This window comes from Bos mutus, chromosome 27 (assembly GCF_027580195.1).
Source record: "Bos mutus isolate GX-2022 chromosome 27, NWIPB_WYAK_1.1, whole genome shotgun sequence".
NCBI classification, from domain to species: Eukaryota; Metazoa; Chordata; class Mammalia; order Artiodactyla; family Bovidae; genus Bos; species Bos mutus.
In genome coordinates this window covers 9,613,139-9,628,098 of record NC_091643.1, presented here as the reverse complement: position 1 = coordinate 9,628,098, position 14,960 = coordinate 9,613,139, and the positions used below count along the sequence as shown (strand labels likewise).

The 14,960-nt window shown below is 49.8% G+C and overlaps 1 protein-coding gene across 1 annotated transcript in view; it reads right to left on the bottom strand.

The window, feature by feature from the left end:
- The window catches only part of ZMAT4 (zinc finger matrin-type 4), a 386,494-nt gene extending 377,961 nt beyond the window's left edge, over positions 1 to 8,533 (bottom strand). Inside the window, exon 1 of the mRNA XM_005899833.2 lies at positions 8,401 to 8,533. The gene's annotated coding sequence lies outside the window, so the exon portion shown is untranslated. The remainder of the gene's footprint in view (positions 1 to 8,400) is intronic.
- Positions 8,534 to 14,960: the final 6,427 nt, after the last annotated feature.

Here is a 14,960-nt window from a genome sequence, read left to right as displayed (position 1 = left end):
CCCGGCCTTGAGTTAGGTCTCATGTGAACCCACCATGGACCTGAAGTCATCTCACCTATGCCACTGTTAACCCCTCCAGGGTCCTCCAGGACACAGGATGCTCTGCCCACCCGTCTGTGGCCCAGGACACTCAGGCCAGCAAGAAGCCCTGCTGGCTTCCAGGTCAAGGTGGTATATATATTTGCAGGCTCTTTCCATGCTGGCCCTTCCGTCTGCTGCCATACAACCTGGGGAGCGTGGCTTTGACTCTCCAGCTATCAATTGCTTCCCCATCCACCTCCAAGGCTTGTGAACACAGAACACCACACACACACACACACACACACACACACACACGTTTCTATTGAAATAAATAGAGCGGCAAATCAGCCGCAGGCCCACACCCCTCCTCACCCTGCCGACTCTCCAGCAGCCTAGCCACTTTTCCAATTAAGCCCAAGGAAGCCCCAATGAGGTGAGCATCACAGCTGGCACCCCCACTGAGCCAAGTCACCCCAGAGCCCCCCGCATGGCTGGGCACACATCACACAGCCGTCCAGCTGTGAGCTGCACTGGGAGCTGGGCGCCCAGCCTGCCCGGAGCGGAAGCAACAAAGGAAAGCACAGCGGCAGGTGAAGACATCTCAGAAAAGCAGCGACAAACCGGACTCCAGGAGGCAGAAGCCGGAGGTGGCCTCTGGAGAGCCTTGGGCACCCAGAGTCCCTGCTCTGAGGATGAGAGCTGTCAGGGCGTGCACTTGGTCTTAATCAATAAGGGAATCAGGCAAAAGGCACAGGTTCCCAGAAGGAGGGAAGGACGGCTCCACCCTTCCTGGTGGAGAGGTGCCAACTGACTCCACGGCACCCAGAGCCCGGCTCAATGGCCCGGCTGGACAGGCTCTGACATCCGCATTTCCCATGACCCGGCTCTCCCACGCTCTAGCTTGGTGAGTCTGGCAAGTCTTGGTCTCTCTGAGCCTCAGCATCTCAACCTGCAACATCCACAGAGGTGCATGATGCCTGTTACCAGGCCTCCTGAAAGGCTAGGACTGGTCTGACCCCTGCAGACGGGAGCTGGGGGTGAGGCAGGGAGGAAGCAGCAACACGCCACAGCCCTGGGTCCCCGCGCCCTGCCCAGAGACCCTGCCCCCTTGATGCTCAGCCCCGACGGGCGTGCAGGACCACAGGCTGTTTGGTCTGGGCACACTGATCTGAGCTGGGCACACGGATCTGACATCACTATTCCTACTCGTGAGATGCTTTTCAGTGAGAACATGGGAGCTGATCCACTGCTACATGTACGGTCACTGCTTAAACCTTCGTGGTTTGAGGAACTGACTTCGAGTTTTTTTGATTTGCAAAATAGCACATTTCCTGTAGGAAATTTGGGAAATAAAGACAAGTTGAACAAAGTTTAAAAATTAGGTGTTTCCTAAAACCCAAAGAGAACCACTGTTAACCCCTCCATATATTTGCATCCATTCTATTTTTTCATGACTGTACACTTTTTTTTTTTACCAAAATGCATTTATACTCTGTTTGCTTTTAAACCTTTATTTACTTAATATATATGGTTAGCACTTTCCCGTATCCTTGTATATTATTCAATGTCATTTTAATTGCTTCCTCAATGGATGCACCATATTAGGTTTAACCAACCCCCCCTCCCCCACGATGTTTTGTTGTAATGAACAACACTGAAAGGAATCTCCTTGATTAGATCTATTCTGCACAGCTCGGATGATTTTCTTAGGAGAAATTCCGGAAGAGGAATTGCTAACTGGTTCAAAGGGCATATTTTTCAGACATGTCTCTTGTGTTTGCAAATTATCTTCCCACCAGCTATGTCTGAAAAGGTCCATTTGCCAACACTCTTAATGGCACTGATATCCGTTTTCATTTTTGCTCATCTGCTAGTTGGGTAATAATATCTCGTTTTTAATTTCATATTTTAATGATGAGGGAGGTCGAATGTTTTTGTATCGTTTTCTGGACATTTCTGCTTCTTTGTGTATGAATGATCTCTTCACATCCTCTGCCCACTCTTGCAACAGAGGACAGGATGATTTGCTAATACTATACAAAGAACAGAATTAGCCCACAGCCTCCTTTGATGACTCTGCCCCTGTGTTGAGCAATCCCCTCCATTAAGGCATTAATGATAACGTCTAGCTTACATTCTTTTCCTGTTGTTTAAGCCCATTTGCTCTCATCCTGCCTTCAGTGAGGGGCACCCTGCCTCTCACCTACCTTTGCCTCTTCTCCGGGGATGAATAACTCCTCTTCATTTATGCCTGACCTCGTGGAACTCATGAAGCCAGAAAGTCACCCTGTGAGGCCATCCCTTGTCTTCTTAGACTTCTTCCTCCAGACCCTCATCCTTTCTCCACTAGACAGCAACAAATGGCTTCGGAACTGGCTTCCACATCTTATGCTCACCCCTCCCCAACCTCACCTCCCTCCACTCTCCACTCCCATCTCATTTTCCCTAAAGGCAATTGTGACTGCCTTGTCCTGCCTAAAACCCTTTCGTACCCGAGGGTGGCCCCCTGGCCCCCCACTACCTGGGAGCACCCGTATCCCCTCCTCCAACACCCCCAAAGAATCCTTCGTGTGCTCAGACGAAGTCACACCCAGTGTGACCCCCGGGGCACCAGTGCCCCGCTACTTTCTACTTCTGGGTCTTGACCTATGGCTGTCCACCTTCCCCACCAGGCACTCACCCCTAGCTAGCCCAGCACCAGCCTCTGTGTTTTCTCCCTTTTTCCCAGTTTTTCCCCTAATTATGTATTTATTTGGTGATGTTCATTTTGCCAATTTATCTTACTGCCCACGTGGCTCAAAGCACCACAGGGCGAAGCTGTCCACGGCCTCTGCCTGTTTCTCCAGAGGCCCAGCCTCTGTGTTGGTCCCCAGGCCGCGAGAGCATCCCTCCACATCCGCTCCCATCCCCGGGCCCCCGGGGTGCCAGCTTCTAGACCCTGACACAGCAGCCTCTGCCAAAGTGCACACCCTGCCCTGGGCCTCCAAGCACCCAGGAGGTGGATCTGCCCAGAAATGAATCAGATCTGGCCAGAAGGAAGGTAGAATTTCAGCCCCTTGTTGTAGAAGCTTCTCTTAGAAATGAGATGCATGAAATTCAAAATTCCGTTTTGCCAGGTGAAGGTAACTGGTGAAATGTCTTGTCCAGAGCCCACGTATGCTGTGGATCTGTTTTATTTCCTTTATCCAATGAGGAGTTAGAGCTAGACATCTCAAGACTCTTGCCTTGGTAACCAGCAGACTAAATCATCCTTTATTTTCCTTCCTCTCTCTCTTCCTGGTCTCCACAGCTCTACCCAATCCCCCTTTTTATCCCCCGGGTCTGGCTCACATCCTGCCAACCCTGGCCTCGCAGACGCCCCTTCTCTTCCAATGATGGAGACCACAGCATCAGTCATGTAAACCAGGGAAGCTAGAGTCAGTTCCAAGGCATCCGTGATGGGCAATCCATGACCAATGCTAACTGCAGGGCTCCCTGCCTCTGCCATTTGGATAGAAGACAGCAGCCCAGGAAAAGGAAGCAGCCCCTTCAATTGGGAAGCAAGAAAAAAAAAATTGAGCTACAGGCTTGGGATGGAGGACCTTGATTCTGGTCCCGGGTCTCCCAGTCAGGTCACCTCTCCAGGCCTTGGGCCACCTCTCCAGACCTCGGGCAACACATCTGGAAACGAAAAGCTGGACTTGAGATGAGGTCCTCAAGCCTAATCGAGTCTTCCCCCTTTGCAGCAGCAGGACAGCAGTGGGGTGTCCTGCCTACATTCCTGGGACTCTGATTCTCCATCCCTTTGATGCCCCAGAGCACAGGTGAGGTCTCGGTGAAATTTAAAAAAAAAACAGGACCCTTATCAGGAACGGGCCAGGACCCCTATACTAGACGGCCCCAGCCTGTCCCCACGCCCTGAGAGCCCCCCACCTGCTCCCCCAGCTGAATTCCCCGCTCATCCGTTTCCTAAAGATCATCACAGAGGCTCCAAACCTTCCCTTTTTAACAACTCTGGCTGATGGAAAATTCTTCTCATACCTAATCTAAGTCCATCTGCTGCAATTTCTGTCTATTTTCTCTCGTTCAGTCCTTACTGGAGATGGAGAACAGCTGGTCGCCATCCTCCATATAACATCCCCTCCTAAACCCAACTCGGTTATTACATCACCCCTCAGCCTGTTTTCCTTCTGGTACAACATCCACTGTTCCAACCTGCCTTCACGGCGGGACTCCAGCTCAGGACACATCGCCGAGCGCGGCGGCTCGCGGCGGAGCAGCTCGGTAAACCCAAGTCCTCTGAGAACCGCTACATCCCTGGACGGACATTGGACACGGGCGGCAAAACCCTGAGAGAAGGTCGGAGCAGAAAAGGGGTGGCTGAGAACACAGCCCAAGTCCCAGGCTTTATGTGAAAGTCAGAAAAGGCAAATAGATTCAGTACTCAAGGTCAGATCTGAGGGATCAAGCCTCACCTGCTAGACCCTCAAACCCTGCCCGCACAATGCTCTAGGGGACCGCAGCGCGACCTCAACGTGGGTAAGAGCAGAACGAACAGAGCCTTAACGGGCAAGCAAAGCGCCACAGCTACGCAGACATTCCCGATCCAAACTCACCTCCCTTAACAAAGAAACTCCACTTTGAATCCCATGGAGAACTCAAACATCCCTGCAAGTGTGTGTGCAACACTGTTAACGGTTCACACTTTAGTAGGAATAAGTCAATTCCATCCAGGCTCTTGATAGAGACATTTAGGGGTGAGAAGAGAACAAAACAAAGAATAGAAGATTAACAAACAAACGCCACCGCAGGCAGGTTTTCCAAGGTCAGACTTGAGCGCGTATGAGAGGTTAAGAGGGGCTGGGGCTCAGCATTGCAAAGGCGGGGGGCTGCATCAAGCGGGCGTCAGTGTGCATCCAGAAGATGTGTGCCCCTGCCCTCATGCAGGGCTTCTGCACCACCCTCGGTGCCCGGGTGAGGTCCAGACCTGAACACAGAGCTCCCCCTGGGGCCAGACCCCAGGTGCATTCCAGAATTCCTGACTCCCTCCGGCACACGGTCTCAGGTCTCAGACGTGCGATAAGGATGGTGTCTAATATTAAATCTCAATCTCTAAGGTGCCCTTAAGTGACAGCAAGGAAGAACCAGAAGGGAAGGAAGAAAAGACAGGCACACATCAGGATGAAGTAAGATGATTCAGGTATCCACTTGCTGCCCTGTGAAGTCCCTCCCAAGGTGGGAGGTGGGCGGGGGCCACTGAGAGTATGGAAAGGGGAAGCAGGTGAACCATTTACTAATAATCTGGCTACAAAATGTTTCCAAGTGGAGAATGTAGAGGGCAAAGCACAGAGTAGAGTGAATGCATCTCAGAGCCTAGATTTCAAAACAGCCTTCACCGTATCTTGAATAAGCAGAAGCATCAGACTCCAGCCTGTCCACCCTCAGAGGCTGCTCCAGACTCTTTCCCACCTCCAGAATCACACCCCCACGCTCCCCAGGATTACCGGGAGTTCACACATCTACCGGAGGAAGAAAAGAAGACATTTCCACTGTGTTTACAAATACACCTAACACAATAAGCCCCCACCCCCTGACATCGCAATATTAAATTTTAAGAGAGAAGACTCGAAGGTTCGTCTCTGATCAAAATTTTCATGTTTTCTATCCTATTTCAGGGGACAGTGTTCTTTAAGAGCACAATTGGCACAAAATGACAAGATCAAAGCAGGTTGGCAAAGAGATTATTTACTGATGTGTTGATGAGGAAATGAAGAACAGGGAAAAGGAGCCGAAAAGTAAGGAAGGGACTTTGTCTGGCTTGTGAAAGCAGACAGAGGCGACCCTTTCACGTCACGGTGGTTAAAGGAGGAGTCATCCTGGCTGGCCAGTTGGGCAGGGCCCTGTGGATGGTGCTTCTCCAGGGTCCGGGACCAAGCTACCACGTCTGATGAAATGACAAGTGACAAATTTAATTTCCTGAACACTAATCAGTCCCTTCAGACACAGACAGGCGCCTGGCTTCACAAGGAACCAGCCAGCCCAACAGCAGCCGGCGATTCTCCGAACTGGATGGCATGGCACGGCAGAGCGGCTGGATCCTGGGTTTCACGGGGCGCCATCCAAGGTGAAGTTGCAGTGGTGGTGTTTTGCGTGCCGTCAATTATTCTTTAGCTCCCATTATGCTCTTTTTAGCCTTAAGTTGTTATTTTAATGATCTTTGTTCCAAATAGGGAACTACAAGAAAGACGAAGGAGGAGGAGAGGAGGGGGAGCGGGAAAGCCAGTGTTCCCAGCGTGTCCCACTTGTACAGTGCGGCTCACCGTGCTCCCTCCCCCATCCTGCCTTCTAGCTCTGCATGAGTCACCACTCCAAGCCGGGTTTCAAAGCCTTACTTTGACTGTCCTCTATCACGACAGAGATCTAGCAGATCAGCATCGGCAGAGGGGACCCGCAATCTCACTCCCTGTCCCCGGTTCTAAACACTCCTGCAACTCCAAGGCCATGTTCCGTTGTTATTACTGCCTTCCTGAAAACCAAAGCCACCCCCTCCCCTTTCAAAATCCCCCACCTGCTAGATGTCGCCTCTGTGGGCTCTCTCTGCCCCAGACAGACCACAGAGGAGAAGGTCTCAGGCCAAGGATGCCTCAACAGCCAATAAAAGTTCAGCATCCTCTCCAGGCTCCCAAACACAAAGGCGTTCTCCTTTGCGGGGTTGCAAGCTTGTTTTGTTTACTGCCAGGCAACATGTGCAGAGGAGAAGGCTGACTGTATCCTGACCAAGAAAAAAAAAGTCAACCAGCTTTTTTTTTTTTAAGCGTTGTGAGTAAAGCTTCAGCAATAACATCTCCCACCCGAAATAGCTGTGGAAAGAAGGTGGGCGAGAAGCCCTTGCGGAGGTTAAAGGAGACAAGAATTAAAGAGTGAACGTGATTAGTGGAGCCAGAGAATGGACACATTCACATCTCGGCGGGAAGGCTGTCCTGGGGACCGGGTATCCTCGAGGAGCCCTGCCTGAACATCCCCATGCGGCCAGGACCAGACTCGAACCTCCCAACTAGGGGGTCTAGGTTGGAGGTCAGAGAGACTCAGGGAGATGGAAGATCAGTCCCAAGCCGGCAGCTTCTGAGGGCCCGGCAGGTCGGAGGACACACCTGGCCAATGTTGTGGAATATGCAAATAGGAGCTGCCTGCACCAAAGCAGGAAGGAAGTTTGAAACCAAGCACATCGCTTCTCCCACAGGGACGCTGCTTCCTAGCAGGCCCTCAGACCTAACACCTCCTGGTGGGTAGAATCTGGGGAGCAGGGTTTCTCCCCAGGACTACGAGTGGGACTCAGATCAAGCCGCACCGTTGTGGGTCCACCGTTCACAAGCGAACAAGGGTGCCTCGAGGCTGGACCGCCCTCCAGCGGTGGCCAGCTTTTCCCTTGAAGAGCAGTCATCACAGACAGCAGGGATGATGGCTCCAGTCACCCCTCAATCACAGCAGCACCTGCGCACCCAACCAGAGCCAGCTTCTCCCACCAGCCCCCACCCCCCCTCCCCATCCAGAGCCCCCGGCCTGCTTAATGGACAGCCCATCCCTGGTGAGGTGTAACCTTCACAAGGGACGAAATTTCCTTCCAGCCCCTTTATTTCCATAGACACCAAACCTGGACAGTCTTCCAGAGTTTTCGGGAGCTAATCAATTTAGTGATGTCTTCCCCCACCCCCCAACACACACACCCCAGAGAACTGCTTTGTTGATTTCTCCCCAAGTTTTGTGTTGCAGACAGACGCCCATCAGGTCACACAGGACGGTCACCCACACCCCAGGATGCCACACATCTCCCATGAGTGGATTAAATGAGCTGAGACAAAGTGGGCAAGGGAGGGGGCGGGGACGGAAGGAGACAGAAGTTTGACGAAGGACTCAAGTCGAAGGTCACAAGAGCTGGGGCACAGCAGGTCCACGTAATGTCAAGGGGGCAGACCCTATGATGGAAAACACAACCACCCCATCGCCAGTCCCAGAACCGGCCTCCCAGCTGCGGGGTCAGCGTGGCGGGGAACCAACACATCCAGGGTCCAACCCTCCTCACCCAGCAAACCCGAATCTACACCCCGACCCCAGGCACAGCACTCCAGCCCAGGACTAGACCTATTTCCACAGACCTGAGCGCCACTGATTGAAAGAGTTGTAAACAAACCCCAGTTGTAGACAGCGCAGAAGTTTCCCAAATCATCAGCTTGTTTTCCTCCCAACAGAAGACGGGGATTTCCCTCCTTGGTCACGTTTCCTCCCCTAAACTTTTCTTCCTGCGCCCCCTCGACAGAGGCTCAACTGCCAGCCCCTGAGGATGGGGGACCAGGCGCAGCGCCCCCCCCCACACACACACCCGGGGAGACGCAGCGGGAGTACCTTTTCCGCGGAGCAGAGGGGCCCGGTGCCCAGAGGCTCGCTGCCTGCGGAGCCTGGAGGGATGCTATGGGGATGGTGCACGCTGAGGATTGCGCGTTCCTGCCTCGGCGACCAGACCTTTCGGCAGCGCGAACCAACTGTGCTAGCGAGGCACTTAGCAATTATCTGCGGGCGCCGACGCCCCGCCCTCTGCTCCTGCGATTGGCTCCCGGGGCCCGGGCAGGACTGCATTGGTTTCAGACGACCTCACTCATTGCTCTGGCTCCTACTATTATCTAAGCCATCAAAGGAAATAATTCCAGGTTTCATTGACAACCTGTAAGGCTCTCCTCCGGCCCGGTGTGCTTGGGGGGCAGGGGGTACTGGTGTGCAATCCTGCGAGTCCGGGGGAGGGAGGAAGGGTAGAAAAAGTGGGGGTTCGGGAGAGCCGAGAAGGGGTGGGGGTGAGAGAGAGAGATGGGGGGGGCGGGGGGCAGCTATCAAGCAATCAGATTCTTGCACCCTCATTTTAACTTCCACAACACAGAGCCCATAGCAACAATTTTCTGGCCTTATTTTTCCCCCCCAACTGGTGAATGTTCCTGAGGGCAGAGAGAAATATGACGGTGGGGTTTCTGCCTGTGTAACACAGGCTCTGGGAAGCAGAGCTAGGTAAAAGGCTGAAGGAATCTAGTGATGTATTTCCCGGGGCCACTCTGGAGGGCATGTGAAGGTCATTTTAAATTATTTAGAGGGACAGATTGTGCACCTTCAGCGGATTCGTCCATCCATTCTTTCCCTCGTGGTCCACCTCAGCCCCCACCTGAGAAGACAGCTTCTCTTTACACCTTCTTCAGTCTCAGAAGAGCAGATTTTAAAGTCAGTGAAAGTCTGAAATTCCTCACTGGCCTCGCAGGGAGGTCCAGAGAGACAGGCATTTGCCAAGCTAGTAGTTCTGCTCGGACCCTGGCTTTTGGTTGTTCCCAAGTGGCTTCAGTGAATTGCTTAGACTCACATCATCAGCTCATCCAAGGGTGAGAAAAACCCAAATGTTTTCCCTTGCTCAACAAAGAATTATGAAGCATGAGTCTTGCCCTTTTATGTTCCCTTAATTTTCCCTTTATTTTTCACTATATGGAAAGGACATTATTGGATAGTGGGCATCATTTGATAGCTGAATTTTTTAAGAGTAAGAAAAAGAATTTGAAAAGGGTCTTTTAAAGGAAGCTCTCGGGATGTCCAATTTCAGATCAGTTAGAACTAATCCTTCCCTCTTCTCCTGTTGGAATCCACCCATCTTTGAGTCCAGGCTACGGTTCCAGTTCATCCTCCCGTGGCCTCAAACAACTGTAATTGTTATCACCATCTGCATCCTTGGAGGCAAATAGATTGCTCCTCCTGCCTCGTTCAGTGAGGTTCTGCTCCAGGGGACTATGCCCATCACAAGCTTTGTAGGGGCAGAGCCAGAATCATGCATATCTTTATAACTCCACTGACAGCACCTAGCATTCAATAAGTGCGCTGACTAATAAAACTCAGCTCAAAACGTTGAGTGTGCCTCTGAGCCTCCTGGAATCTTTATTTCGCCGTGATCACTCATCCAGCTGGCGGGGTAGGGGAGGGACCCTGGATTCCAGGAGGTAAAAATTCAGAACTAAATGCACTGACAGCTACAGCCATCCCTCCAAGCTCTCGGGGCCCCTGTTCTCTCTGGAAAATAAAGCAGCTCTTCACTCCATGTCTTCTTTCTCCCTCGAGCACTGGAAGGAAATAAGAAGATGAGGGATGCACATTTTATTTGTGAGGCACAGACCTCAAAAAATTAAGTCATTTCCATACTGGCTTTCCAAATATCCACATGCCTAAGAGGGGAGTGACCGTCTACTACGAATCAAAAACTAGGACAAGGAGTGTAGCAAAGTGTCTGTTGCCTATTTCCTTCCTTTGTCTGGATGAAATTCTCACAAAGCACCAGGGCAAAATTAAACTTAGCTGTTCATTTGAAATTGACCCTGTCCCAGAAAATCTGGCATGTTCTGTCATGGAGGGAAAACCATAAATAATACTTTTATGATTTAAGCCATAAGGTTTCCACTTCCAAGAGAAAGCAGGCTTCAGCTCTTTGCCTTCGCACTATCCCCCTTTCCCTCCTTTAGAAAATAAGAGAAATAAAGTAAGTTATAAGAACTCTCTCGAGCACTTATCAAAGGTTCAGTCATCCTCAAAGGAAAAGAAAGCACTTTGAGTGATTTTCTAAAACGCTGTCTAAAACAGCAAGTCCTTACACGTACTTTTTGCCTTTTGAAGATGAGAGGGGGAGAGAGAAGAAGCTGCAAACAGTTGTTTATGTCAGTGCCTTTAAAACTGCCTGGTCATAAAATATTCTCTTTGAGAGAAGGATGATCCATTTGTGTCCCCTAGATCACAACTGCTTAATTCTGAGAGTTGGAGAACACAGATTAAGTATGCAGATTCCCCTGGTGCTCGTATTTGTATTAAATATCAGCTTCATACCATTTAAAGGCATCGAGGTATGAAATGTACCGCACTCCATTCTGTGGGCAGTGCCCTGGCAAAAGGAGTCCATTTCGATTTAACAATTTCAGTGCATTAGTGGCCTGAAAGGCTTTGGAGGGGGTTCACGATTCATTTTCGGCAATTAAAAGGAAGACCGTGGGTTGGTTTATTAAAACACAAATTAAATAGCAGCTGTTGTTGCTCCCGTCCTTCTTGTGGGTAACCACTCTCTTTGACAAATCGCCCTGACCTGCGGTAGGAGGTTGGAGGAATCCTATGTTTACCCTCCTGCTTATACCATTTTCTCAGTTATCATTTATTTATGCCAAATTCTGTTCCTAAGAGGGAGAAGAGGAGAATAAATCTAGGCAATGCCAAGAGAAAAAGGAAATGTGTGAAAGCGGGAGAAAAGGAATGACAAGAAAAGAAAGGGTGACTTTCAACCCTACGTGTTTGCTAATTGAGTCGAGCCACACGATACTGTCTTGGAACACATATTAGCAAGATTTCTGAAAACCAGCATTGGGTGGATGAAGGCACAGCTTCCTGAGTAGAGAAACTTGGAGGAAGAGACTCACAGCTTTCCGCTCTGGCTGATGGCTGTTGTGAAACTTTATGTAATCGGATTCCCGCCCCCTCCACCCACCACTCCACCTCCCAGATCAAACCTGTGGAGCCAATGACATTTCCACTAAGTACAAGAGGGGATTGTGGTTGCCAGGAAGGTGTCAGTCACTGTGAACCATTCTTAATGATTTCATTAATTACTAATGAATCTTCAGCAAGTTGGTATTAAAATAGACAGGGCTTCCTGAGCTTTGAAGATAGTATTTTATTATTTAAAATATCCTGCTAAATAAAAGCAGGTGATTCGGGGGCGGGGGGGATTTCAAATCATGATGATGTTGTCAATAAACTGAAAGAGAAAAACAGAAACGGACAGACAGGCAGACAGCGATCTGCAAGACTGAATCGCCCACCTGAATTCTGTTTTGCTTCAGCTAATTTCTTTACAAGAAGTATGAAGCTACAAGCTGCCATTAAACATTGTCCAGCAATGTACAATCGACATTGTACATTGTACAGTCGACAGAGGAAAGGCAGCATGCCTTCCATGAGGCTGGCAGAGAGATGAGGGTGGCAGGAGGCACCTTCCAGATCAAAGGTCTGCAGTGTGACTGTGGGACCCCCTGCCTGCCAGGACCCATCCTGACATAGTGACTTCTCGAAAGGACACATCCAACATGTTTACAAAACCTGGCACACATCATTCCCCTACGTTAGTATTATTTCTAGGGCCATAGAAAGAATGGTGGCAAATCAGCCAACAGAGGACCATACAGATGTCAATATGAAGGGACCACGTTAAGGCATCGGCCAACTGTCACTCTGCTCTATTAGTCCAGTTGTAAGATCAGCTCTTGCTGTGGGACCAGAAGATACTCAGAGGGGCAGAAAAGATGCTCCAAGCACAGGGCAAAGCCTCAGGCAGTGAGATTTCGTTTCCTACTGCCTAAGGAAATTCTCAAACCGGCCCATGATGCATGCCATATGGAAGACAGCACCTGGGGGTTGACACTCATGCAAGGGATCTGCCATGAGCCAAGATGTCTTCAAATATGCATATTTTATTTTGAAAGTTATGCCAATTTTATATTCTACTCCAAAATATGTCCGTGTTTGTTTTAGCGCACAAGTTACGGAATGATTTGCCCCCAAATATTTGTATAACACTGGGTTTCCAGGAAGATGCTACATATTCATGAGCAGCCTGGGGTTTGAGAGACACAAGCCTCAAGTTTCTGGTCTGCCCTGGCTTCCAGAGTCAGGTGAAACCTGGCCCCATCACCTCTGTGTAGCGTCCTCCACCCTTACCCTCACGGACCACGACGAGCCCGTCACAGCCTCACCGAGCATGCTCACTCCAGGTTCCTGGCCTCCCCTTGCCTGCCCCAGTGTCTCCCTCACACCCTGCCTTCTCCGAGAAAATCACAGCCATCTTCCTACACCCAGTCGCATCTCTCCACCCACCACTTCCGTCTGCTAGGATGCTTCCATTGGACCTTGCACCACACAAATCTAAATTAGTTACATTCTTGTTTGTATTTTCATGATTGCTTCCACATGGGCATTTTCATATTTGCTACTGCATTGCACGCTGTGTGGCAGCCTTAATGCCACATCACCCCCAAATCCTCAGTGATACCCATAGCTGTTAGGACAGTGCTGGACAGGCACTTAGAAATCCCAACAAGGAACAGTTGATGAAGAAGTGGACAGACCAACTTCATTCACAGCTGGAGAAAATACATTTCCGGTAAGTGGTAAAGAATCTGCCTGTCAATACACTGATGACATGAGTTTGATCCCTGGTTGGGAAGATCCCCTGGAAGAGGAAATAGCAGCCCACTCCAGTATTCTTGCCTGAGAAATCCCATGGAGAGAAGAACCTGGTGGGCTACAGTCCATGGGGTCGCAAAGAGTCAGATACAACTTAGCCACTGAGCACACACGCCCGAATATCTAGCCCAAGGCTCATCCTGACCTGTTCAGAATGTTCAGGGGAGACTGAGGCATCCCATCTCAGCCTCTTGGCCATTCCCACACATATCACACTTAACATCTTACATTAATTTTAGCTCTTAGCATCTCATCTTTGGGAAGCAAAGAGCTGAAAGCATCTCACTGAGGCAGGATCTGATTTTCTTCCATCTACTTACTTCTTTAGTCATTCCTAGAGGAAATCAGTCCTGAATATTCATTGGAAGGACTGATGCTGAAGTTCAAACTCCAATACTTAGGCCACCTGATGCATAGATCTGACTCATTGGAAAAGACCCTGATGCTGGGAAAGACTGAAGGTGGGAGGAGAGGGGGATGACAAAGGATGAGATTGGTTGGATGGCATCACCAACCCGATGGACATGAGTTTGAGTAAGCTCCAGGAGTTAACAATGGACAGAGAAGCCTGGCGTGCTGTGGTCCACGGGGTCCCAAAGAGTTGGACATGATTGAGCGACTGAACTGAACTGAACTTACTTCTTCCTTCAGCAAGAAAGGAGCCTTGGTAAGGCCAGCAACATTCCTTTTAGCATAAAAATGCATTTAAGTTACCCAGGAAAAGTGATAAACATTAGCAAGGAAACCCTGGTCTGCCGTGATGACGTATTTAAAGGGAGTACTTTCTATCAAGTACGTTGCCTCCTTTGGAATGAAGGGAAGATCCTGGGGAAGATGGCAGGGGAGGAAAAACTGCAGAGAGTTGGAATTGAAGAGGAAGATAGGGAGGGAACTCCTGGACCCTCATCCCATGTGGTCACTGTTAGGACTGAAAGGTGATTGATGCAAAAAGCAAATTAGTGCTTTGCATGATCCTCTGCATTCTATGTTTGGGATTGGCTGATACTAAGAATATCATGAGGATACACTTGGGCTGCACATCTTTCCAGTCCCTGTTGCATAACCAGTAGTTTCCATTATGATGCAACGGAGGTGCAGAGCTAGTGTAACATTCCCCCAAAACTGTTAGGGAATCATGTTTGGTTATACTCTCCTATGGCAGCATTAAGTATCTAGAAAAGACAGCTCCCAAGGAAAACTTACTCTCCGAGGGTTACTGTATACTAGTCATCTTTCCCTTTTGCCTTAGAAGTCACTTTAATAAGCTATTTATTTCAAAGTTTGAGATAAAAAATGTGTTAGGTAGAAATTAATTATGCACAATAATTGTGGGCTTTGGTTAGCTAAGTGTCTGGTGTGCTTTAGACTGAAATAAAGACTCGTGATTCCCTCATGTTCAGAATTCACGGATGCTTTTTCCTTCCTCATCACCTGGACATCTATTCCGAGCTGCACGCCAGAAGACAGGTGTTCATCTCCTTTGTTGTAAGAATTCCCAGAATACCAGCTTCCCTTGGCCTCTCCCCACCAAAACTCCCACTGGTTTGCTGGTAGAGCTCCGAGATTTTTATCCTCTGTCTCCTCAAGGGCTCTGGACCACCCTTCCCAAAGGAGAGTCAGTGAGGTGCCCTCAGGGTCCCGCTGGGCGATAGCCCCCACCAAAA